Raw genomic sequence first — 23,895 nt, forward strand, 5'->3', positions numbered from 1 at the left:
TACCAATAACACTTTAAATTCAACAATATGAAAATGAACAGTACAGTTAAGAAATGGGCAAAATACCTGAACAGACATTTCAACTGTTAAACTAAGGAGATGACAAATAAGCATATGAACATCATCTGCCACTAGGTAATTGCAAATTTACATGAAAATCACTTATTATTACATACCTATTAGAATTGTTAAAATATAAAAAATGAAAACATTCACTTCTGGTAATGACATAGAGATGTGAGGACTCTCAGTCATTGATAGTTGTATTACTGAAATGGTACAATGAGTTTACGAAACCAATTGGTAGTTTTTCTGTTAATTGAGTGAAGAGGCAGCCTCAAGAATGGAAGACAATCCTTCCAGCTATACATCTGACAGAGGTTAATATCCAGAATATACAAATAACTTAAAAAAACCACAATAGACTATGGAACCAAACAGAGAAGTCTCAAAGGAAGAAATATAAGTGGCTAATAACCACTTTAAAAAGTGTTCAACGTTGTGCTGGAGAGATGGCTCAGCGGTTGAGAGTACTTGCTGCTCTTGCAGAGAACTGGGATTTGGTTCCCAACATTCACAAGTGACTCACAACCGTATGTAATTTCAGTTCCAGGATATTCAGCACCCATTTATGACCTCCTCTGGCACAAAGCATACAGTGACATGTATACATATATTCAGGCTAACACTCATACACATAAAATAATGAATTTAAATAAATAGAGTGTTTAAACACATCATTAGTCTTTAGGAAAATGCAAATTAAAAGTGCTTTGATATCCTTCTCACCCAATCAGAATGATTATCAGCAAAGGATCAAAGGATAACAAATGCTGTTGAGGTTGTGGGGAAATGGAGACCCTTATTCACTGTTGATGGAAGTGTAAACTGATATGGTCACTGTGGAAATCGATGAGCTTCCACATGACTCAGCCATACCATTCCTGGGCATCTATCCAAAGGACTCTGTTTATTGCAAAAGAGATGATTGCTTATCAGTGTTCAGTGTGACTATATTCTGGGCTACCTGTCAAGACCCTGTCTTTTCAAAAGTATACAGGATGAATAAAATGTCCCTCACCCCACCCTTGTGACCATTCACTGTCAATAGTTCTTCAGAAAAGGATAGGTGTTTCATGGATACTTCCCTCACAATAAGTAGAAAATGAAATCAGTCTACATATCCATCAATTGATGAATAGGAAATGAAAGTATGGTATATAAATACAATGAGATTTTATCAAGTTATGCAGAAAAATGAAATTTGCAAGAAAATGAATGAAACTGGAAATAATTATACCAAATGAGATACCCACATCCAGTAGATAAATACTACACGTTCTTTCTCATATATAGACCTTGGTTTCAAATTTTCAGATTTCTGTGCTTAACTTAGAGTGAGTGTCTGTAGAGGCCAGGAAGCAAGAAAGGAGCCAGAGAGCAGGGGTATGCATTAAGATGTATAGTAAAAAACAGAGGATCTGAAAGTAGAAAGGGGGACTACTGGGAGTGAAAAGGTTTAAATAGGATGGGGAGGGAGGGTAGGAGAAAGGGGAGATAAAAGAGGATTAACGAAAACAAAGGAGACAGGAAAAGGCCATAGAGAAACCTATCACTTTATAGTCCAACCAAAAATATAATTTGAAAAGGAGCTTATACAGGTAGATAATGCTGCTCCCTGAAATCATGGTGGTGGTTTTGTTGTTGTTATTTGTTTTATCTTCGTTACTTTAAAATCTTTTTGAGATTATAATTTGTTTAAAACATTCCTCTCTTCAATTTCTTTCCTCCAAACCCTCTCATATAATGCTTCCTGTCTTCCTTCAAATTCATGATATTTTTTTGCTTCAAGAATTGTTGTTACTACATGCATGTTAGTGGGGAAATTTCAGAGCCAGGTGCAGGATATATTCTTATAAGTTATTGATCAAAGAGGACCCACAGGCTCCCCAAATAATGCAATTATTGTATTGCTCTTGGTTGCCCACCAGGGTTAGATGGTAAGACACTATTGCCAAAACATCACACACCTTGTCCACCGAACACAGAGAATCCAAGATGGAACTGAATTGGGAGCTTTCTGCTGTTTTGTGTTCATAGTGCCAGAACTTGCTGTGTAAGAGAAAAGGTGTTGATGGTTTTCCCCAACTGTGCACCCTGTATGATACAATACTGACTTTCCAGGCAAGATATTCCCACTGGTACAACATTTGAGGGGTAACCAACAGATTTGTGATAGGACTTGAGACACACACAATGGGAAGAAATACACTCTTCGTACTGTAAGCTGAACCCAAACATATGGCTAGGAGGAGGGCTCATAGGCCCTAGTGGGGAGCCCATCACTGTTGTTTTGCTAAATGGACACATTCTCAAATATATTCTAAATAATTATGTTCATGCTCACAAACTAGTGCTACTCTTGACCTTGCGCAGAGATGCTGTTGTTGCAGAAGTCAGTGTACTGAGAATAAATGACTATTGAAGTTCAATCATAAACAGTACACTTATATTGTCCCTGCCAATGCCCAGGGAACACTATAGAAGAAGGAGTGGAAAGAATGCAAAACCTGGAGGACAGAGAGAAGTGCTCTGAAACTGCCATCCAGATACACAATGGCTGTTACAATCATAAATATATAGTATCTGTCCATAGCTATACAAGGACTGCACAGGATTGGGCCCATCAACATTCCATCAGAAGTGAGGAAATTGCCCCTGAGGTACCTGTCCTTTCCTAAAGAACTATTGGTGTTTAATGGTTCCAGGGAAGTGGGTAACATGAGTCGCCTATGTTCCCCCAAATATCCCTCTACCCATGCTTATGTAACCAGTTCTAACTAAACTCAGTAGATACAAATAGTCATGAAAGCAGGAGGGGACATTGTTGTGAAGAAAAAGCATTCAGAGGAAGGGAACTGGGGAGAAGAGAGAGTAATGCGGGAGGATGAATGCAATCACAATACATTGTACATTGCATAGAATTTAAGAAATAAAGAAAACAGATTGGCAAATTTCTTACAAAGATAAACATAATCTTGAATGATACATCAGTTGCTCTTTTAGATATTTACACAGTTGACTGAAAAAAAACACATCCTTACAAACCCTGCACACTGTTTAGAAGATGGGGTCTTGAAAGGTAGCCTAACTGGGCTTCAGACTGGTGCTCTTCCTGTGTCAGCCTCTTGAGTGCACTATCGTGTCTGTCTGCATACATGTTTATAACAGTATTGTGCATAACTGCCCAAACAAGGAAGCAGTCAAAATGTCTCTTAATAGGTAAATCTATAAACTTTGGTACACCCATATATTCGGTGCTAAAGCAGAAATGAATGTCAATTCATGAAAACACATGGAAGAAAAAGTAAACGTAGTAAAATAAGTCAACCGAAAGAGACTATATACTATACCATTTAAAGAACATTACCTTTTAGAAAAGAGGCAGTTTTAACCACAACAATTAATGATTACTAGTGCTTCAAATGGTGGGAATTATAAATTGCTAGGCTTTCATTTTATGTCTTTCCCACTCCAGTCCTAAAATCACCCATTTCTCCAAAAAGCTCTCATTCATTTTTTATTGTTTCTTTAAGAATGGTATTGGAAACCAAGATCTGTATGGTTCCCTGCTTTCAGACAGTTGTTTCAGAAGGGGTGTTTTAGGACACAAAAATAACTCCATAATAATGCAATGCTTGGTAATATATATTTATCAAAACCAATAGGGTGTTACAGCACAAGGAATAGATCTCAGGGTACAGCTTGCAGCTCTAAGATGTCAGCTAGGTGGTCAGGGATCCTGGCAAAGAATGCAGACTATGACAAGAGACTCTCAGTGCACCACAAGTACATGAAACAATTTCAGTGAAAGAAGTGGAGAGGAACGGGTCCTGACCCCCACAGCTTTGGAAACATGGAATGTGTAGGAGTAACACAAAGATCTGTTCATAAGTACTGTGATAAGGCAGATAAAACCAGTTTCCCATGGGGCTATGTGTTATCAATTATGATGGTGCTATGCATACATACTGAAGTGAATAATTAATTATACAGATAGCCTATGGTGGGAACCAGATTTTCCACTGCTGGTGTAGAAACATACAGATAAGCAATAGGGGAAGGCTAAAATGATCCATGGGGTAAGTTAAAGTTGGAGACATCAGTATGAATTCAGATTTAATTCAGTGTAGATACAGATGGTTAAGTATAGAACTGGTTATAGAAATATGTATATACACATATTAATATTCATGAATGTATTTCTTTGTTCTCTCAGCAGAAACTGTCTGAAAGCAGTGAACCAAGCATACAGGTCTTGGTTTCCAATACCATTCTTAAGAAAAAAAAGTGCATGAGAGCTTTTTGGAGAAATGGGTGACTTTAGGACTGGAGTGGGGAAGACATAAAATGAAAGCCTAGCAATTTATGATGTCACAAATCAAGGAAGTGCTAATAAAATGCATACACTGAAGGTATGTCAAAGTGGTACTGGCTGAGGCTGGATGGTTCTTTTTCTCCTTCAGTTAAAAAATTAAGAGACACTGGATCACATAACTCATCAGTTAAGCTCTTGTTACTTGTAGAACACATGTTGAATGGCTCACAACTATCTGTAGCTCCAGATACAGGGGGTCCAATGCCTCTGTCATGTGTACATACCCACACAGAGATATGCATGCATATACATGAGTAAAAAAGAAATACAATCATTAAGAAAAACTAAAAGATAAGAAAGCAGGTGAGAGCAAAGTGAGAGTGAAGTGTTTGGAGTAGAGAAGGGGTTCCACAGTTGGCCCCACTGATCCTGAGGGGGTCTAGGCTTTCTTTGGGTTCAAGAACCCTCTTCCTGGTGATCTTCTTGTCTCCTCTATTGGTCCAACGTGTCAATGTGTCCCCCTGGCACAGGGAATGGGCTGCCCATCTCTTTCCAAGTGGGTACCTGCTGGTAGGGTCCCTAGTACTGAAATGATTGCTGGTTGATTACTTTTGGAACTAACCAGGGAGGACCCTGTTGTGATAACTAGGAAAAAGAAACTTAACAGAGAAGGGGAATTGGAAATTTATATCTTACCCCCTTCTCCCTTTTCCTGGGTCCCAAGGCCTCAAAAGGAACATAGGAGCCAACTAAAAGAATTCCCAATGGCTAAACCTAGAATCAATCTAGAAAGAAAAAAAAATAAATTAAAATATAACCCAATCATAACCTAAACCATAAAATAGATATCTACAAGTCTATGCTAGCACAAATAACAGGATAAAGTAATAAATAGGGAGGAAACAAATATTCTTTACAGAATAATTATTAACATTTATGTAGATATTAAAATTTATATAGATTCTCAAGAAGGGAGAACAGAATGACCAACTCCTTAGGTGTGAGTGAGACATAGTGACTTCCTTCCAAATGGAATGACATGGGGGGGGGAGAAACAGCAAATTCTAACAATACTACCTTGGCAAGATGAACAGCAACAGACAGAAATCATGATCATATGTATCCTTACACTATGTCATAAAATGATAGGTACTGTAACTCTGTACTCTTCCTTCAGGAATCCATGATCCAATCTTACAGCCTGTCTGAGAAGAATATTTGACAAATTCCATAGTGTAGGTTCTAGAAAATACTTAACTGGTACTAAAAAAAAAAATGCAAAGAAATCTGAGAGATTACTGTAGCCAAGAACTTAGGAAAAGATGCTGTCAGCATGTCATCTATTCTCAGTGAGATCCTGGAAGGTAAGAGTGATGGATGTTAGGTTAAAAACTAGGGGAATCTAAATAAAATATTGTTAGATCTTAAACCCAGGACAACAGGCTAACTGAGGTGTCTATTTAACATATAAAAGTGGACCTGGCCGCCAGGTTATCCCAGCATCCCTCAGTCCCTATGTGTTAAAGGATATGGCTGGTTTACCCTGCCCCTCTCCTGAACTCTCCAGCCCAGAGGTTCTTTCCTTCCTCTTGCCCCTCCCCCCATTAGCTCTTTCTTATAAAATCCAGCTACTTTGGCTATATGCTAGTCCTGGTTTTCTTTTTACCCCTTAACCTCCTGGCCTCTTGGCCTCCTGGCTCTCCCCCCCTGCTCACACGGGCATGTTCACTCTGAACTCTCCCAGATGTCTCTGCCTCTGGCTATACTCTCTCTAATATTTACAATAAACCTTCACCTCCACCATACCTAGGAACAGTCATGTCCTTCCTTTTCTTTCTTTCTTTCATTCAGATATAAACTTTAGCAATAATAATGTTTTTACTGGTTCATTATTTTGGTGAACAATGCCATACTCATTTAAAGCATTAATAATAAGGTAAATTGGGTTTGGGGTATATGGGGACTCTGAAATATCATTTCATTTTTTCTAGAAATATAAAGCTGTTTTAGAAAACAAAAACTACCTTAAAATATTCCATAATCCAAAAATGATAAAGTCCATATCACTGTGTTTATTCTCAGTTTCTCTTAAAGGTGATGTTGAACAGCATTTCAGTGCTTTACCAATTATGCTAATTTTTTGAGTGACGTTTCTATTTGTGTCTTTCGTCCACTTTTCTACCAGAGTATTTGGACTTTGGTTAATAGCTTGTGAGATTAAAAAAGGAAACCTTGTTCTTTATATGTGCTCTTTCCAAACATGTTGTTTGATTTCAATCTTGTTTATGACATGTTCTGCTATATAGAAAATTTTCCATTTTTATTTAGCCAAATCTGTCAATCTTCTCATTATGGTTTATGCATTTCGTATCTTGCCCAAAAAGGCCTCTGGTACCATGAGATAGTAAAAATGCTGGCTTACATTTCCTTCTGCTTTTACTGATTTTTTTTTCATGTTTTCTATTGATACACCAAAGTTTTGTGTGGCATAGATGTGAGGCATTACTATAGCTTTATTTATTTTCAAAATAATTAAATAGATATATCAACACTCCTTTTGCCTGATAACTTGCAATTGAGCCCTTTAACACTGTAAATTTACATTTGGAGTTTACTTCTGGTTTTTTTTTATTCTGATTCTAATGAAGTACTTCTCTGTTCTTGGGATAATATTACAACATTTAATAACTGTAGGTTATAAAAAGATTTTACTTTTAAGTATGTGTGTGTATGTATGCATGCATGTATGCATGTATGTATGTATGTATGTATGTATATAAGCATATGTGAGTCGTGAACTTGGAGGCCAGAAAATGGTGTCTGATCCCCTGGGGCTGTAGTTACAGGCAGTTGTAAGCTGCCTAACATGGATGCTGGAAATCAAACTCAGGTCCTCTGCAAGGGCAGTATTTGCTTGTAATGACTAAGCCATCTCTTCAGCCTACTTGTAGCTCTATAATGTATTTCAGTGTATAGCTGGGTAAATCCTCTCTTATTTTTCAAAATATCCTTTTTTTCTTTAATACTTTTTCCTCTGGATAAGTTCCCTCAAAATGCTTAGAATTTTTGAGAATGTTTCTAATTTGTAGGCTAATTATGAGAAAACGAACAGTATTTACAATATTGTCTTTTTTATTTAAGAGCAAAGTATATCTTTAAAATCTTGTTTTATACTTGAGACTGTGGTAGAACATTTACCTAGTATGTACAAAGTCCTGCATTTGATCTCTAGTACCAGAAAGAAAGAATTTTATTTTATCTACCTGTGGTGGTTGAAATGAAAAGAAAAATGTCCCCCAAAGGCCCATCCATATATTTGAACACTTGGTTCTCCGTTGGTGGCACTACTTGGGGAAGACTGGGGAAACATGAAGAGGCACAGATTTGCTGGAGGAAGTACACCTGGGGCAGGGGTCCCTAAAGGTTTATAGCCTCACCCTACTCTACCTGAGTGCAAATGAGTGGGTCTCTATTCCTGGGCCTTTTCGTGGACTCTTGTCCTTCTGTTAATTTGTCTTATCCAGCTCAGATGTGATCATTTTCATTTTATCTTACTATATTTTATTTTCTATATTCCATTATTTCTTAGAAGCCTGTACTTTTTTAATGAAAGACAAAAAGGGAACAGATCTGGTCAGGAGGGCAGGTGGGGAGGAACTGGGAGGAGCAGAGGGAAGGGAAACCATAATCAGGATATATTATGTGAGAAAAGCATCCATTTTCAATAAAAAGAAAAATAGGCTGCTTATCATTTGCTATTGATTTATATAATAGGGTTTCTGAATGGTAGTATTGTTGGTATTGGGGCCAGATAATCTTTCTTGTATGTAGGTGTCCTGTACAATGTAAAATGTTTAGCAGCATCCCTGCCTCTACCTCCTAGGAAACACTAGAAACAAACCTCCCACACCAGTTATGAAAACCAAAAATACATCTAGACATGGTCGACTCTCCCCAAGATAAAACATGATTTATAGAGATTTATAATGATTTACAGAAATGATTTACAGAGATCCTTTATATATTCATGAGAAAATCTTTTGACATGCATATTTCTTGCAAAATTTTGTTCCAGTCTGTGGTATACTTTTAAATGTAGTCAGTGATATCTTTTGAGGAACAGAAGAGAAAGAAGGTAATAGGCTTGAAGTCAATGGCATAGGAAAGGACTTTCTGGATGCCAATAGCACAGGTATTAATAGCAACAATTAATAAATAGAACTCCTTAAAACTAAATAACTTCTTACAGAAAAGGAAATCATCATTTGAGCAAAGTGGCAGCCTACAGAAAAGGAAAAAATACTATTCATACATCTGATAGAGGCATATTATCTAGAATATATAAAGAATGTTTTTTAAAAAAAACTCTAAAGCAAACAACTCAATTAAGAAAATGGGGCATGGGACTAAACAGAGTTCTTAAAAGATGAAACACAAATGCCTGAGAAACATTCTTTTTTATTCTTCTCTCATACATTACATCCCGACCCCAATTTTTCCTCCATCCACTTCTCCCAGATACCCCCTCCCCTTTCCCCCAGATTCACTCACTTTCAAAAAGTTCAATATTTTTCACTGTCAGGAAAATGCAAATTAAAACTACTTTGAGATTTCAACTTACCCTGGTAAGAATAGCCAAGACCAATACAGTAAATCATAGCAAGTAGTGGTGAGGATGTAGGGAAAAGAGAATACTTATTCATTACTGGTGGGAGTACAAACTGTTATGTCAGCTATGGAAATCAGTGTGGAGGTTTCTCAGAAAGTTAAAAATCAATCTTCCTCAAGAGCTAGACATACCACTCTTGGGCATATACCCAGAGGACTCTACATCTTACTATACAGATACTTGCTCATCCATGTTCATTGCTGCTCTATTCATAATAGCCAGAATTTGGAAAGAGCCTAGATGTCCATTAACTGATGAATAAGATAATGAAAATGTGATCCATTACACAAAGGAACATTATTATGCTACTAAGACAAATGAAATTATAAATGTGTGTAAATGGATGGATTTAGACAATTATTCTGACTGAGGTAACCCAGACCCCCAAATTCAGATATTGCATGTTTTTTCTTGAATATGGATGTTAGTTTTTCATATATGTGCTTCAGTCTGACTAACCACAGATATTAGGTCCTTAGTGAGGGACCAGGAGGGAGGAGGGCATCTTCTAAGGAATGGGAAATAGAATATAGTGTTATAAAGAGATAAAGGGGATAGTAGTTTAGGAGGATTAAATGAGGCGAGTATGAGAGGGCAGGGTCAAAGAAGGAATATGGGGAGGGACAACTAACACTAAAGGCCTTTTGAAAAGCCACATGGAAACCCACTGCTCAAGACACTTCCTAAAATATGTACATATATTAAAAGAATTTAAATTGAATCACCATATACTAGAGGACACAATGCCCCAATTAGGTGTCTTATGCCTCCAAATGCAACCTCTAGAGCCAGAAATGGGTTATGTCATATAGAGTCAATGGGTCATTGGCCAAAAGGGTCCCATATACTCCCCCAAACATTACAGGCTGTTGCCAAGGCTGTTGATTATTCTCCATAATCTGTTGGTAAGGCCCTATTGCTGAAGACAGAACTTACTTAAGCCATCAAATATGGAGAAATTGAGCTGGTGCCCAACTAGATGCTTCGCTCCTACGGACTAGCATCAATGGAAAGTACTGTTCACCCTCCCAGAGGGAAAAAGTGATCATCAAGATCACCTAGCTATAAACCCTGTGACTAATAAATACAACCGACCTGCAAGATGTACTGGTGCAATAGTGGAACAAATATTATAGGAGTAACCAACCACCTTTTAATTGATTTAAGGCCCACACCATGGGATGGAATCCATACCTGAAACTGCTAAAGTGAGAACCTGATGCTAGATAAGTCATAGGCCCCAGGAAGAAAACTACTTTTGTTACTCTGCTAAAAGAACACAACAATAAAATAACTCCTTATAACATACTGCTACACTCAACCCTCATCAGAGAAGCTTCTTTTAGTGGTTGATAATCAACACAGAGAACCACAACTGGACAATGTGCAGAGAGTGAGAGACTTCAGAGCACTCAGTCCTAAATTGGATGTCTTTATCAAAGTTCTCCCTTCAAGGCTCATGGATCTATAGGAAAGAGGAGGCAGAAAGATTGCAAGAGCATGTAGATGACTCCAAGGAAAGAACATCTTTCAGATACAACAGGACTGATACACATGAACTCACAGAAATTGTGACAGCACACACAGGAACTGCACTGGTCCAAACCAGACAAAATCTCAGCACTGAAAAGAGGAAGTGGACACAAAGTCCCACCCCTAGCCAAGAAGCTGTTTGCTGAGAAAGGAAAATTAGTTTTCCCCAATAGAGTGTCCCTGGCTATATCCACTACACTCCAGGGTATACCCCGAGTCCAGGAGTAGTTGGCCAGCACCAAACAGACCGCATGTGCTTTTCATGGGCTTTTTGTTTCACTTTTGTTTGGGTATATTTTCTTCTGTTTTTTGTTTGTGCGTTTCGAGTTTTGTTTTTAAAAAAGGGAGAGAGACATATTAATGCAAAAACATGTATATTTGGTTAACTCTCTCATCAAAGAAGGAACCATATGTAAATGAGAAATACTTATAATCAACGCTAACAAAAAAAATGCCTCACATCAAAATGTGTCAAGTGCAGCAAATGAAGATCATACATAGAGAGAAATTAATAGTCTTTTAAAATTATTTATTTATTCTTCTCTCATATATTACACCCCAGCTGCAGTTTTCCCTCCCTCCTCTCCTCCCACGTCCCCACTACCCACCCCTCTTCCCCCAGATCCATACCTCTTCCATTTCCCTTCAGAAAAAAGCAGGCCTCCCAGGCATTTCAACTGAAGTTGGCATAACAAGTACAATAAGGCTAGGCACAAACCCTGATATCAAGGTGGGACAAGGCAACCCAGGAGAAGGATAAGTATCCCAAAAGCAGCCAAAAGAGCCAGAGACAGTGTACCAGGGCCAACAACCAGCTCCCAAATCATGACACAGACTTCTTATTACTTATGAATGCTTGGCCTACCTGAGGCTCTTTGGGGGCTAGCTCTTTTAGCTTAAATGAATAGGTTTCTCTTTATCTACCTTTTGCTTTGGGGCTTTTTACTTCTCTTTCTGTGTGACTTATTTCACTGCGTCTCGTGTCTGGCTGGCAGCTTCCTGGCTTCTTGCCCCAGCGTGTCCCTCTCTTTCTCCCTCATTCTCTCCTCCTCCTTCCTCTTGTTCTTCCTTCTTCTCCTGAGCCTAGAGTTCTCCTCCTACTTAGTCTCTCTGCCTGGCAGCCACACCTATTCCTCTGCTGCCTAGCTATTGGCCAGTCAGCTTTTTATTAGACCAATCAGGTGCCTTAGGCAGGCATGGTGAAACAAATGGGACACATCTTTACATTGTTAACTAAGGCAGCACAAACAAAAGTAACACACCTTCACACAGCTAAAGCAATATTCTGCAGCATACACAAATGTAACAAATCTTTACAGAGTTAATATTCCACAACAAGACAGCACCCACTCTCACTGTTAGGAGTCCCACAAGAACACCAAGCTACACAATCTTAGCATATATGCAGAGGACCTAGGCCAGACCTATATAGGCTCCTTGATTTGTTCAGTCCTGTGAGCCCCTATGAGCCCAGGTTAGTTGATTCTGTGGGCCATGTTCTTATGGTGTCCTTAACCCCTCTAGCTTCTACAATCCTTCCTCCCCCTCTTCCACAGGTCCTCAGAGCTCTGCCTAATGTTTGGTTGTGGGTCTCTGCATCTGCTCCTAACATTTGTTAGATGGAGCCTCTCTGATGACGATTATGTTAGGCTCTGTTCTACGAGTATAGCAGTATATCAGTAGGAATCATTTCATTGACTTTTTGCAAGGTATGTTTGGTTCTATTGTAGGTCTCCAGGCTCTCCAGCCTCTGGTTCCTGGCCATCCAGGCTGTGTCACGTATGGGCTTATGGGCTCTGTCTCATGGCATTGGTCTCAAGTTAGACCAGTCATTGAATGGCTACTCCCATAATTTCTGTGTCACCATTATCACCCATACATCTTGTAGGCAAGACAAATTATAAGTCAAAGGTTTTATAGCTGGGTCGGTGTCCCAGTCCTCCACTGGAGGCCTTGTCTGGTACAGAAGATGGCTGGTTCAGGCTCTGTATCCCCCATTACTAGGAGTCTTTGCTAGGATCACCTCATAGATTCCTGAGAGTTTCCATTGCACTAGGTTTCTACCTCAACCCCGAAATGTCCCCCAATTCCAGTTGTCTCTCTGAGTACTCTCTCTTCATACAGTCCTACTTGATCCCATCCATTCCCATCACCATATGCTCCCAGACCATCCACAAAATCTATTCTATTTTCCCTTCCCAGGGAGATCCATGTGTCCCTCCTTGGGCCTTCCTTGTTACTTAGCTGCTCTGGGCCTGTGGATTGTAGCATGATTATCCTTTACTTTACAGCCAGTGTCCACTTATAAGCGAGTATATACCATATTTGTCTTTCTGGGTCTGGGTTACCTCATTCAGGATGATTTTTATCTAGGTTGTTTCTAGTTTCTGGCTATTATGAATAAACCACTATGAACATAGTTGAGCAAGTGTCCCTGGGGTAGGATAGAGCATCCTTTGGGTATATGCTCAAGAGTGGAATAGCTTGGACTTGAGGTAGATCAATTCCTAATCTTCTGAGGAACCACCATGTTGATTTCCAAAATGGCCATGCAAGTATGCACACCCACCAACAATAGAGAAGTGTTACCCTTGCTCCACATCCTCACAAGCATGAGCTGTAACTTGTGGGTCTTAGCAATTCTGACACATGTAAGATATAAGATGGAATCTCAAAGTAGTTTTGATTTGTATTTCCCTGATTGCTAAGGATGTTGAACACGTCTTTAAGTATTTCTCAGCCATTTGAGATTCCTTTACTGAGGATTCTCTGTTTAGATCTATACCTATTAAATGATATTTTGTTTGTGTTCTGACAAATAAAGCTTGCCTGGAGATCAGAAGGCAGAGCTAGCCACTAGTTAACCATAGAGGCCAGGCAGTGGTGGCACACACCTTTAATCCCAGCACTTGGGAGGAAGAAGCAGGAAGATCAGGAGTTCAAAGCCACCCTGGGCTACACGAGATTGAATCAGTCTAAAATAGAAAAAGATAGGGCAATGGTGGCACATACCTTTAATCCAAGCACATGGGATCTCATGCCTTTAATCTCAGCACATGGGAGGCTCATGCTTTTAATCCCAGCACTAGGGAGGTGGAGACAGGATCTCAGGCCATTCAGTTTCAGGATTCATAGAGACAGGATCACCCATTCAGTCTGAGATTTCATAGGGGTAAGAAGTCTCTAGCGGCTGCCTGTTCTGCTTCTCTGATCTTTCAGCTTTCACCCTCAATATCTGACTCTGGGTTTTTATTATTAAGACTAATTAGAGCCCTGCTTCATGTACTCCATTTTTAATTGGATTATGTGGCTTGTTGATGTGTAGTTTCCTGAGTTCTTTATATATTTTGAATATTAATTGTCTATCAGATGTAGAGTTGGTAAAAATCTTTTCCCATTCTGTAGGCTGCTGCTTTGTCCAATTGACGTTGTCCTTTGCTTTACAGAAACCTTTCAGTTTCATGAGGTTCCATTTATTAATTGTTGATCTCAGTGTCTGTACTATCAGTGTTCCATTCAGAAAGTTGTTTCTTGTGCCTAAGCATTGAAGGCTACCCCCCACTTTCTCTTCTATCAGGTTCAGTGCATCTGGTTTTATGTTAAGGTCTTTGATCCACTTAGACTTGAGCTTTGTGCATGGTGGTAAGTATGGATCAATATGCATTCTTCTGCATGCAGAAATTCAGTTAGACCAGCACCATTTGTTGAAAATGCTTTCTTTTTTCCAGCTTGTATTTTTAGCTACTTTATAAAAAAAATCATGTTTCCATATGTGTATGGATTTATGTCTGGGTTTTCAATTAGATTCCATTGATCAATGTGTCTGGTTTTGTGCCAGTATCATGCTGTTTTTATTACTATAGTTCTGTAGTACAACTTGAAATCAGGGATGGTGATACTTCTAGCAATTCTTTTGTTGTTCAGGATGTTTTAGCTATCCTGGCTCTTGCATACGTGCGCACGTGCATGTGTGCGTGCGTGCGTGCGTGCGTGTGTGTGTGTGTGTCTCCATATGAAATTTAGTATTGTTCTTTAAAGATATGTAAAGAATTGTGTCAGAATGTTGATAGGGATTGCACTGAATCTGTAGATGGCCTTTGGTAGGATAGCCATTTTCCCTATGTTAATTCTACCAATCTATAAGCATGGGAGATTTTTTCATCTTCTGATATCTTCTTCAATTTCTTTTTTCAAAGACTTGAAGTTTTTATCATTCAAGTCCTTCACGTACTTGGTAAGAATTATCCCAAGATATTTTGTATTATTTGAGGCTATTGTTAAGGGTGTTGTTTCCCTGATTTCTTTCTCATTTTGTTTGTCATTTGTATATAGAAGGGCTACTGATTTTTTTTAGTTAATCATGTATTCAGCCACTTGACTAAAGATGTTTATCAGCTATAGAAGATCCCTGGTAGAATTTTTGGGAGTTGCTTATGCATACTATCATATCATCCGCAAATAATGATACTTTGACTTCTTCCTTTCCAATTCTTATCCTTTTGATTTCCTTTAGTTGTCTCATTGCTCTAGCTAGAACTTCAAACACTGTATGGAATATATATGGAGAGAGTGGACATCCTTGCCTTGTTCCTGATTTTAGTGGACTTGCTTTGAGTTTCTGTCCATTTAATTTGATATTGTCAATTGTCTTGCTGTATATTGTTTTCATTATGTTTATGTATGTCCCTTGTATCTCTCATCTCTCCAAGTTTTTTTTATCATGAAACTGTGTTGGATTTTGTCAACGTTTTTTTCAGCATCTAATGATCATGTTTTTTTTTTCTTTTAGTTTATTTATGTGGTGCATTATATTGACAGATTTTCATATGTTGAACCATCTTTGTACCACTAGGATGAAGTCTACTTGATCATAGTGGATGATCTTTTTTCTGTGTTCTTGGATTCGATTTGTGAATATTTTATTGAGTATTTTTGGATATATGTTCATAAGGGAAATTGGTGTGTAGTTCTATTTTTTTGTTTTGTCCTCATGTGGTTTGGGTATCAGGGTAACTGTGGCCTCATAAAATGGTTTGGCAATGCCCCCCGTTTCTATTTTGTGGGATAATTTGAGGAGCATTGGCATTAGCTCTTCTTTGAAAGTCTGGTAGAATTCTGCACTAAAACCATTTGGTCCTGGGCTTTTTTTGGGTTGGGAATCTTTTAATGACTGCTTCTATTTCACTAGGGGTTATAGGTCTATTTAAATTATTTATCTGACCTTGATTTAATTTTGGCAAGGGTACCTATAAGGAAAAAATTTCACTTTTTTTTTAGATTTTCCAATTTTGTGGAATACAGGTTTTAATGCAAATTCTTATGTTTCTCTGGATTTCCTCAGTGACTGTTATGATGTCCCCCTTTTCTTTTCTGATTTTAAGTTGTATATTCTCCATCTTTTAGTTAGTATGGATAAGGGTTTGTTTTACTGATTTTCTCAAAGAACCAACTCTTAGTTTCATTGATTCTTTGTATGTTCTCTTTGTTCTATTTTATTTATTTCAGCCCCCAGTTTGATTATTTCCTGCCTTCTACTCCTCTTGAGTGTGCTTACTTCTTTCTATTCTAGAGCTTTCAGTTATGATATTAATTTGCTAATATACAATCTCTCCAATTTTTTATGTAGGTATTTAGCGTTGTGAACTTTCCTCTTAGCACCACTTTCTTTGTGTCCCATAAGTTTAGGTATGTTGTGTGTTCATTTTCATTCAATTCTAGAAAGGCTTTAATTTCTTTCTTTATTTCTCTGTTGATCCATTTTTCACTCAGTAGAGTGTTGTTTAGTTTCCATGAGTTTGTAAGTTTTCTGTTGTTTCTGTTGTTGTTGATAGCCAGCTTTAATCCATGGTTGTCTGATAAGATGCAGGGATGTAGTTGGCTTTTGTCTTTTTTACTCTTTGGGGCCCCAACACAGCTCCCAAATAAGAACACACAGATTTATTTTTACGTATGAATGCCTTGCCTTAGCTTGGCTTGTTTCTAGCCAGCTTTTCTAACTTAAATGATCCCATTTCTCTTTAACTATGTTTTGTCTCTGGGCTTCTTACTTTTCTTTATTCTATATATCTTTTTTTCCTTCTTACTCTGTGGCTGGCTGTGTGGCCAAGTGGCTGGCCTCTGGAGTCCTCCTCTCCTTCTCCTTCTCCTTCTCTCACTCCTTGTCCTTCCTGTTCTTCTTTCAAGCCTAAATTTCTCCTTTCCTATTTATTCTCTCTGCCTGGCAGCCCTGCCTATCCCTCTCCTCTGCCTAGCTATTGGCTGTTCAGCTCTTTATTAGACCAATCAAGTGTTTTAGGCAGGCAAAGTAACACAGCTTTACAGAGTTAAACAAATGCAATACATAAGAATGCCACGTTTTTGCATCATTAAACAAATATTCCACTGCATAAAGGAATGTACCACATCTTAAACTAATATTCCACAACACAGGGATTTACTTTAATTTTCTTGTATCTATTGAAACTTGTTTTGTGTCCAAGTACGTGGCCAATTTTAGAGAAAGTTCCATGAGGTTCTGAGAGGTATATTCTTTCATGTTTGTGTTGAAGGTTCTGTAAATATCTGTTAGGTTCATTTGGTTTATAATGTCAGTTAACTCTACTATCTCTCCAGTATCTCTCTGGATTTTGTCTAGATGACCTGTCTATTGGTGTGAATGGTATATTGATGTCTCCCATTATCAGTGTATGAGGGTCAAAACGTGATTTAAACTGTAGTAGTGTTTCTTTTACAAAAGTGAGTGCCCTCATTTTGGGGGCATAGATGTTAAGAATTTAAATGTCATCAAGGTAGGTTTTTCCTTTGATGAGTATTAAGTGTCCTTCCCTATCTCTTTTGATTAATTTTGGCTCAAAATCTATTTTGTTAAATATTAAAATGGCTACAGTGGCTTGCTTCTTAGGTCCATTTATTTGTAATATCTTTTTCCAACCCTTTACCCTAAGGACATGTCTATTCTACATATTGAGGTGCATTTCTTATATACAGCAGAAGGATAGATACTGTTTTTGAATCCATTCTGTTAGTCTGTGTCTTTTTACATCCAGGCTGAAGTTTCCCCTCCCTCCTCCTCTCGCCCCATATCCTCCCCTCCCTCACCCTCCCTTCTGCCTCCCCTCATCCACTCCTCCTGTATTTCTATTCAGAAAAGGCAGGCCACCCATGGATATCGACAAAGCATGGCATAGCAAGCTGTATTAAGACTGGGCAAGGGTCTCAAAAGCCAGTTAAGGTGTCAGAGACAGCCCCTATTCTCACTGTAAGGAGTTCCACAAGAAGACCAAGCTACAAAACTGTCATATACATGCAGAGGGCCTAGGTCAGTCCCATGCAGGATCCCTGGTTGTTGGTTCAGTCTCTGTGAGCACCTATGAGCCCAGGTTAGTTGATTCTGTGGGTTTTCTTATGTTGTCCTTGACCCCTCTGGCTCCTACAATCCTTCTTCCCTCTCTTCAGCAGGATTCCCTGAGCTCAGCCTAATGTTTGACTGTGGGTCTCTGCATCTGTTTCCACTAGTTGCTGGACGAAGCCCCTCTGATGACTATTGGGCTAGGCACCAATCTATGAGTATAGCAGAATATCATTAGGCATTATTACATTGACTTTTTTCCCCCTCCAGTCATGCTTCTATCCTAGGTCTCTGGGTCATCAAGCCTCTGGATCCTGGTGCTCCAGGCAGTGTCAGGGGTGCACTTACTCTCACAGCATGGGTCTTAGACTGGACCAGTCATTGGTTGGCCACTCCCACAATCTCTGTGCCACCCTTACAGACCGTAAGTCAAAGGTTATATGGCTGGGTTGGTGTCTCAATCCCTCCACTGGAAGTCTAGCCTTGTTATAGGAGATGATCAGCTCAAGCTATGTATCTGCCATTGGTAGGAGTCTTAGCCGGGGTCCTCCATGTAGATTCCTGGGAATTTCCCTTGTTGGTTTCTACCTCACACTGAAATGCCCCTCTTGTTCCAGTCAGCTCATTCAGTACTCTTCCTCCACCTGACTCCCACCTGATCTCTCATGTTCCCATCCCCACCTGCCCCCAGCCCACCCACAAAAATCTTTTCTATTTCTCTTTTCAAGGAAGATCCATGTTTCTCCAGTTGGGTCCTCCTTGTTACCTAGTCTCTGGGTCTGTGGATTATAGCATGGTTATTCTTTGCTTTACAGCTAAAGTGAGTACATACCATGTTTATCTTTCTGGGTCTGGATTACCTCATTCAGGATGCTTTTTCTCCTCTAGTTCCATCCATTTGCCTGCAAATTTCATGATGTCATTTTTTTTTACAGCTGAATAATACTCCATTGTGTAAATGTACCACATTTTCTTTATCCGTAATTCAGTTGAGGGAAATCTAAGTTGTTTCCAGGTTCTGGCTATTACAAATAAAGCTTCTATGAACATTGTTGGGCAAGTGTCCTTGTGATATGATTGAGCATCCTTTGGGTATATGCCCAAGAATGATATAGATGGGTCTTGTGGTAGATTGAATCCCAGTTTTCTGAAAAAAGCACCATATTGATTTTCAAAGTGGCTGTACAAGTTTTCACTCCCACTTGTAGCACAAATCTTTAAATGTCTTATTAATTAAATTAAACATAGAGCCAGGTATTGGGGTGAATGCTGGAAGATCAGAAAGACAGAACAGGCCACAGCCAACTCTCCTCACCAATTCCTCAGCTGATTCTGTTTCCTCAGACTAGAAGCCTCTGAGTCCTCATCCAGAATGAATCTCAGTTGAACTGCTGTTCAAAAGCCTAAAAGCTTAACCAGCTCTAGTTCCTGGTCCTCACACCTTATATACCTTTCTGCTTTCTACAATCACTTCCTGGGATTAAAGGCTCTCTTTCTGGGATTAAAGGCATGAGTCACCATGCCTGGCTGTTTCCAGTGTGGCTTTAAACTCACAGAGATCCGGATGGATCTCTGCCTCCCAATTGATCGGATTAGAGGTGTGAGTGCCACCATTTTCTGGCCTCTGTATCTAGTGGCTGTTCTGTTCTCTGACCCCAGATAAGTTTATTAGGGTACACAACATTTTGGGGGACACAATATCACCACACCCACTAGCAATGGAGGAGTGTTTCCTTTGCTCTAAATCCTCTCCAGCGAGAGCTGTCACTTGTGTTTCTGATCTTAGCCATTCTGAGAGGTGTAAGATGGAATCTCAGAGTCATTTTGATTTGCATTTCCCTGATGGCTAAGGATGTTGACCATTTCTTTAAGGTGTTTCTGGGCCATTTGAGATTTTTCTGTTTCAAATTCTCTGTTTAGATTTGTATGCCATTTTTAAATTGGATTATTTGTTGGTTTTCTTTTTTTTTTTTTTTTTTTTTTTTTTTTTGATGTCTAGTTTCTTGAGTTCTTTATGTGCTTTGGAAATCAGCCCTCTGTCAGATGTGAGGATACCTGTGTCTCTTTATTGGGGAATTGAGACCATTGATATTGAGATATATCAATGACAAATAATTGTTAATTCTTTTTATTTTGATGTTGGTGGTGGTGGTGGTGGTGCAGTGTGTGTCTCTTCTTTTAGTTTTTCTTGGGTGATATTATTCATTTTCTATATTTTCAGGCATGTAGTTAACTTCCATGGTTTGGGGTTTTCCTTCTAGTACCTTCTGTAGGGCTGGATTTGTAGATAGATACTGTTTAAATTTGACTTCATAGTGTAATATCTTATTTTCTTCTTCCATGGTGATTGGTTTTGCTGGGTATAGTAATCTGGGCTGGCATCTGTGGTTGCTAGAGTCTAAGCACATCTGTCCAAACCCTTCTGGATTTTATTTTATTTTATTGATCTATTGATGGATTGATTAGTTGGTTGGTTGGTTTTATGAGACAGGGTTTCTTTGTGTAACAGCTCTGACTGTCCTGTAACTTACTTTGTAGACCAGAACACATAAAGATCTGCCTGCCTCTGTCTCTCGAGTGCTGGGATTAAAGGTGTGCACCACCACTGTCCGGCTGCCTTTCTGGAGTTTAGAGTCTCCATTGAGAAATCAGATGTAAGTCTAATAGGTCTGCCTTTATGTGTTACTTTGACTTTTTCTTTTGCAAATTTTAATATTCTTTTTGTTCTATGTGTTTATTTTTTGATTATTATGTTGTGGGATGACTTTCTTTTCTGGTTCAATCTATTTGGTGTTCTGTATGTTTCTTGTACCTTTATAGGCATCTCCTTCAGGTTAAGGAAATTTTCCTCTATGATTAGCTGAAAATACTTTCTGGGTCTTTGAGCTGGGATACTTCTTCCTCTATTCCTATTCTTCTTAAGTTTGGTCTTTTCATTGTGTCCCAGATTTCCTTGATGTTTTGTGTCAGGAATTTTTTAGATTTAGCATTTTCTTTGACCAATGTATCCATTTTTTTCTATTTTACCTTCAATGCTTGAGATTCTCTGTTCCATGTCTTGTATTCTGTTGGTGAAGTTTGCCTTTGTTGTTTCTGTTCGAATTCCTAAATTTTTCATTTGCAGAATTCCCTCAGTTTATGATTTCTTTATTGATTCTATTTTCATTTTCATATCTTGAACAGTTTTATTTATTTATTTCAATGGTTTGTTTTCTTCTGGCTTTCTTTAAGCAATTTATTCATATCTTCCAGTTGTTTGTTTATGTTTTCTTGGATTTCTTTAAGGAGCTTATTCATTTCCTCTTTTAGGACCTCTATTATCTTTGTAAAGTTGGTTTTAATGTTTTTTTTTTTTTTCTGTGCTTCAGTTATGTTGGAATATTTAGGGACCTGCTGTGGTAGGACAGCTGGGCTCTGGTCCAGAAATATTGTCCTGGGTGTTGCTGATTGTATTCTTATACTGGCATCTAGGCATCTGGGTTTGGGGTAATTATAGATCTAGCTGCTGGTATATGAGATTGTCTTTATTTGGTGGGTGTTTTGTTCCTTGGTTCCTGTTTCCTCTATGGATTTTCAGTGTGTGTTGGCTGTGTGTTGCCTGTTTTACTGGCCTGCTTGACTGGTGTGTTCAAGGGGAATGCTTGCTGGTGTTGGAGGCTGGGGGAAGGGGAGGGCAAGGGGAGATGGTCTGCTGAAGTGCTAGGGGTAACCTTGATAATTTGGACTTGGGTAACAGAGAGAGTTGGGAAGATCCACTGGCAGCCTACTTGGTAGTCTGGCAGGAATGGCCTGTGTTTGAGCAGGGGGTGTGGTTGAATTGGGGGCTGGGACACAGTGATAAAGTGGGGAAGAGAGGCCAGGGAGTGGTGATCTGTGGGATCCACAGGAGGTATAGACAGGGGGAAGGGGAGGCTGCTGCTGGTCTTCTGTTGCAGTTCTAGGGGCAACCCTGAGAATTGGGTATGGGGGAAAAAGAGAGAGTGGAGAAGGTTCATGGGCAGCCTACCTGATCTTCTAGTCCTACAATCTATTTTAAGATTTATTTTACTTTTATTTATGTGTATGTCTGTGCAAGGTGTGTGCACATGTATTCAGGTGCCCAAGACATGGGTATTTGAAATTAAACTTGTCTTCTGCAAGAACAGTACATACTATTAACCACTAAGCCATCTTTTTGGCCCCTAAAAGTCCCATAGTCTTTTAAAATTGCAGCATTTTAAAAGTCCAAGTTGGTCATCTACTCTGGGTCTTCACTACTGCTTCCACACCATGACCTGGGAGACTTTAACAGCCAGACCTTGCTCCTCTCAGAGTGTCTAGCTTCTTTCTAGTTGTTGCAACTCCACCACCATGTTTGAGGCCCATCTGGTCCACGGCTCCATCCTGAAAAAGGTGCTGGAGATACCCAAAGACTTCATCAACAAGGCCTGCTGAGATGTCAGCTTGGATGGCATGAACCTGCTGAGAGTAGACACATTGAATATCTCCTTAGTGTAGCTCACCTTGTACTCTGAAAGATGCACTGTGCTTCAATCACAACCAGGCCATGGGCATGAACCTTGAGCCTCACCAGTATGTCCAAAATATTAAAATGTATTGATAATGAAGACATCATTACATTAATGGCTGAAGATAATGCTGATGCCTTAGTGCTGGTATTTGAAGCACCAAATCAAAAGAAAGTTTCAGACTATGACATGGAGTTAATGGACTTAGACATTAAGCAACTTGGAATCCCAGAACAGAAGTACAGCTGTACAGTAAAGATGGCATCTGATGAATTTGCAATTATATGCCTGGACCTCAGCCATGTTGAGGATTTTGTTGTTGTATCCTGTGCAAAGGATAGAGTGAAGTTTTTGAAAGTGGAGAGCTTGGAAATGGAACAATAAGTCGTCACAAACAAGTAATGTTGATAAAGAAGAGGAAGCTGTAACCATAGAGATAAATGAGCCAGTTCAGCTAACTTTTCACTGAAGTACTTGAACTTTTTCACAAAAACCATTCTACTGTCTCTTACATGAACACTCAGTATGTCTGCAGATGGATTCCTTGTTGTACAGTGTAAAACTGGGGACATGGGATACCTACAGTCTTATTTGGCTTCCAAGACAGAAGATGAAGAAGGACCTTAGGCATTGCTAGAATCTGAGAAAACTAAGCCTTTGAGAGCTGCTTCTGAGATGCCAGCATGTTCTGAAGTCTTTTCTGTCACTGAGTTTGTTCCTGAGTACATACATATAAAGATACCTTCTGTAAATAACCTACTTCTTTCTCTCCACAATTTGTTTAAATAATAAACTCCAAAGTAAAAACTGGTTTGTTGACGTGAATATTTCTACCTTAGAAATACTGACTTTTTTTTTATAACGAAAGGATCTTGATGTCAAATGCAGTTTTAAGAGTTCTTTCAATTTAAATCAAGTTAACTAAATTTCAAGAAAAAAAAGGCCAATTTATCTTTAAAAACACAATGTCTCTCTAAAAATCCAGTCTCTCAAATGTGGACTCCTATAAAATAAGATAAAATAAGAAAATGTTGTGTGTTTTCTTACTTCAATAAATGAAGAACCATGGAACAGTTACAAAGAAAAACCAGAATTCAACAGTATAGGTTGAATCCTGTAGCTCAATATCCCACATCTGAGATTCACTCATAATCTCCTGGGCTCCTAAGGCTTGAGAAGCTCCATCTCTTGTGCTTTGCCATTCATAACACACACACAGCTCGTCTCCTGGGCTCAGGCTGGCTCCACTCCACAGTTGCTGCTGTCCTTGGCTGTCATCCCACATTCCTGGCATCTCTAATATGTAACTGAGACTGCACCTTCACCAATAGCCTCTCCCGGGTTCTCTTCAGGGATTCTGGCCTTTCCTCATGATGCAAAGCCTAAGCTTTCTCTCCATGACTGCTTCAATCTTGGGGTTTCCACTGCAACTGAGGCTGCACCTCCACCTATGGCCTCT

General features: G+C 39.1%; 1 pseudogene; it reads left to right on the forward strand.

Moving 5' to 3' along the window:
• The first annotated feature begins 22,193 nt into the window (after positions 1-22,193).
• On the forward strand, positions 22,194-23,201 carry LOC114703157 (annotated as a pseudogene).
• The last annotated feature ends 694 nt before the right edge of the window (positions 23,202-23,895 follow it).

Source organism: Peromyscus leucopus, chromosome X, assembly GCF_004664715.2.
Source record: "Peromyscus leucopus breed LL Stock chromosome X, UCI_PerLeu_2.1, whole genome shotgun sequence".
NCBI lineage: Eukaryota > Metazoa > Chordata > Mammalia > Rodentia > Cricetidae > Peromyscus > Peromyscus leucopus.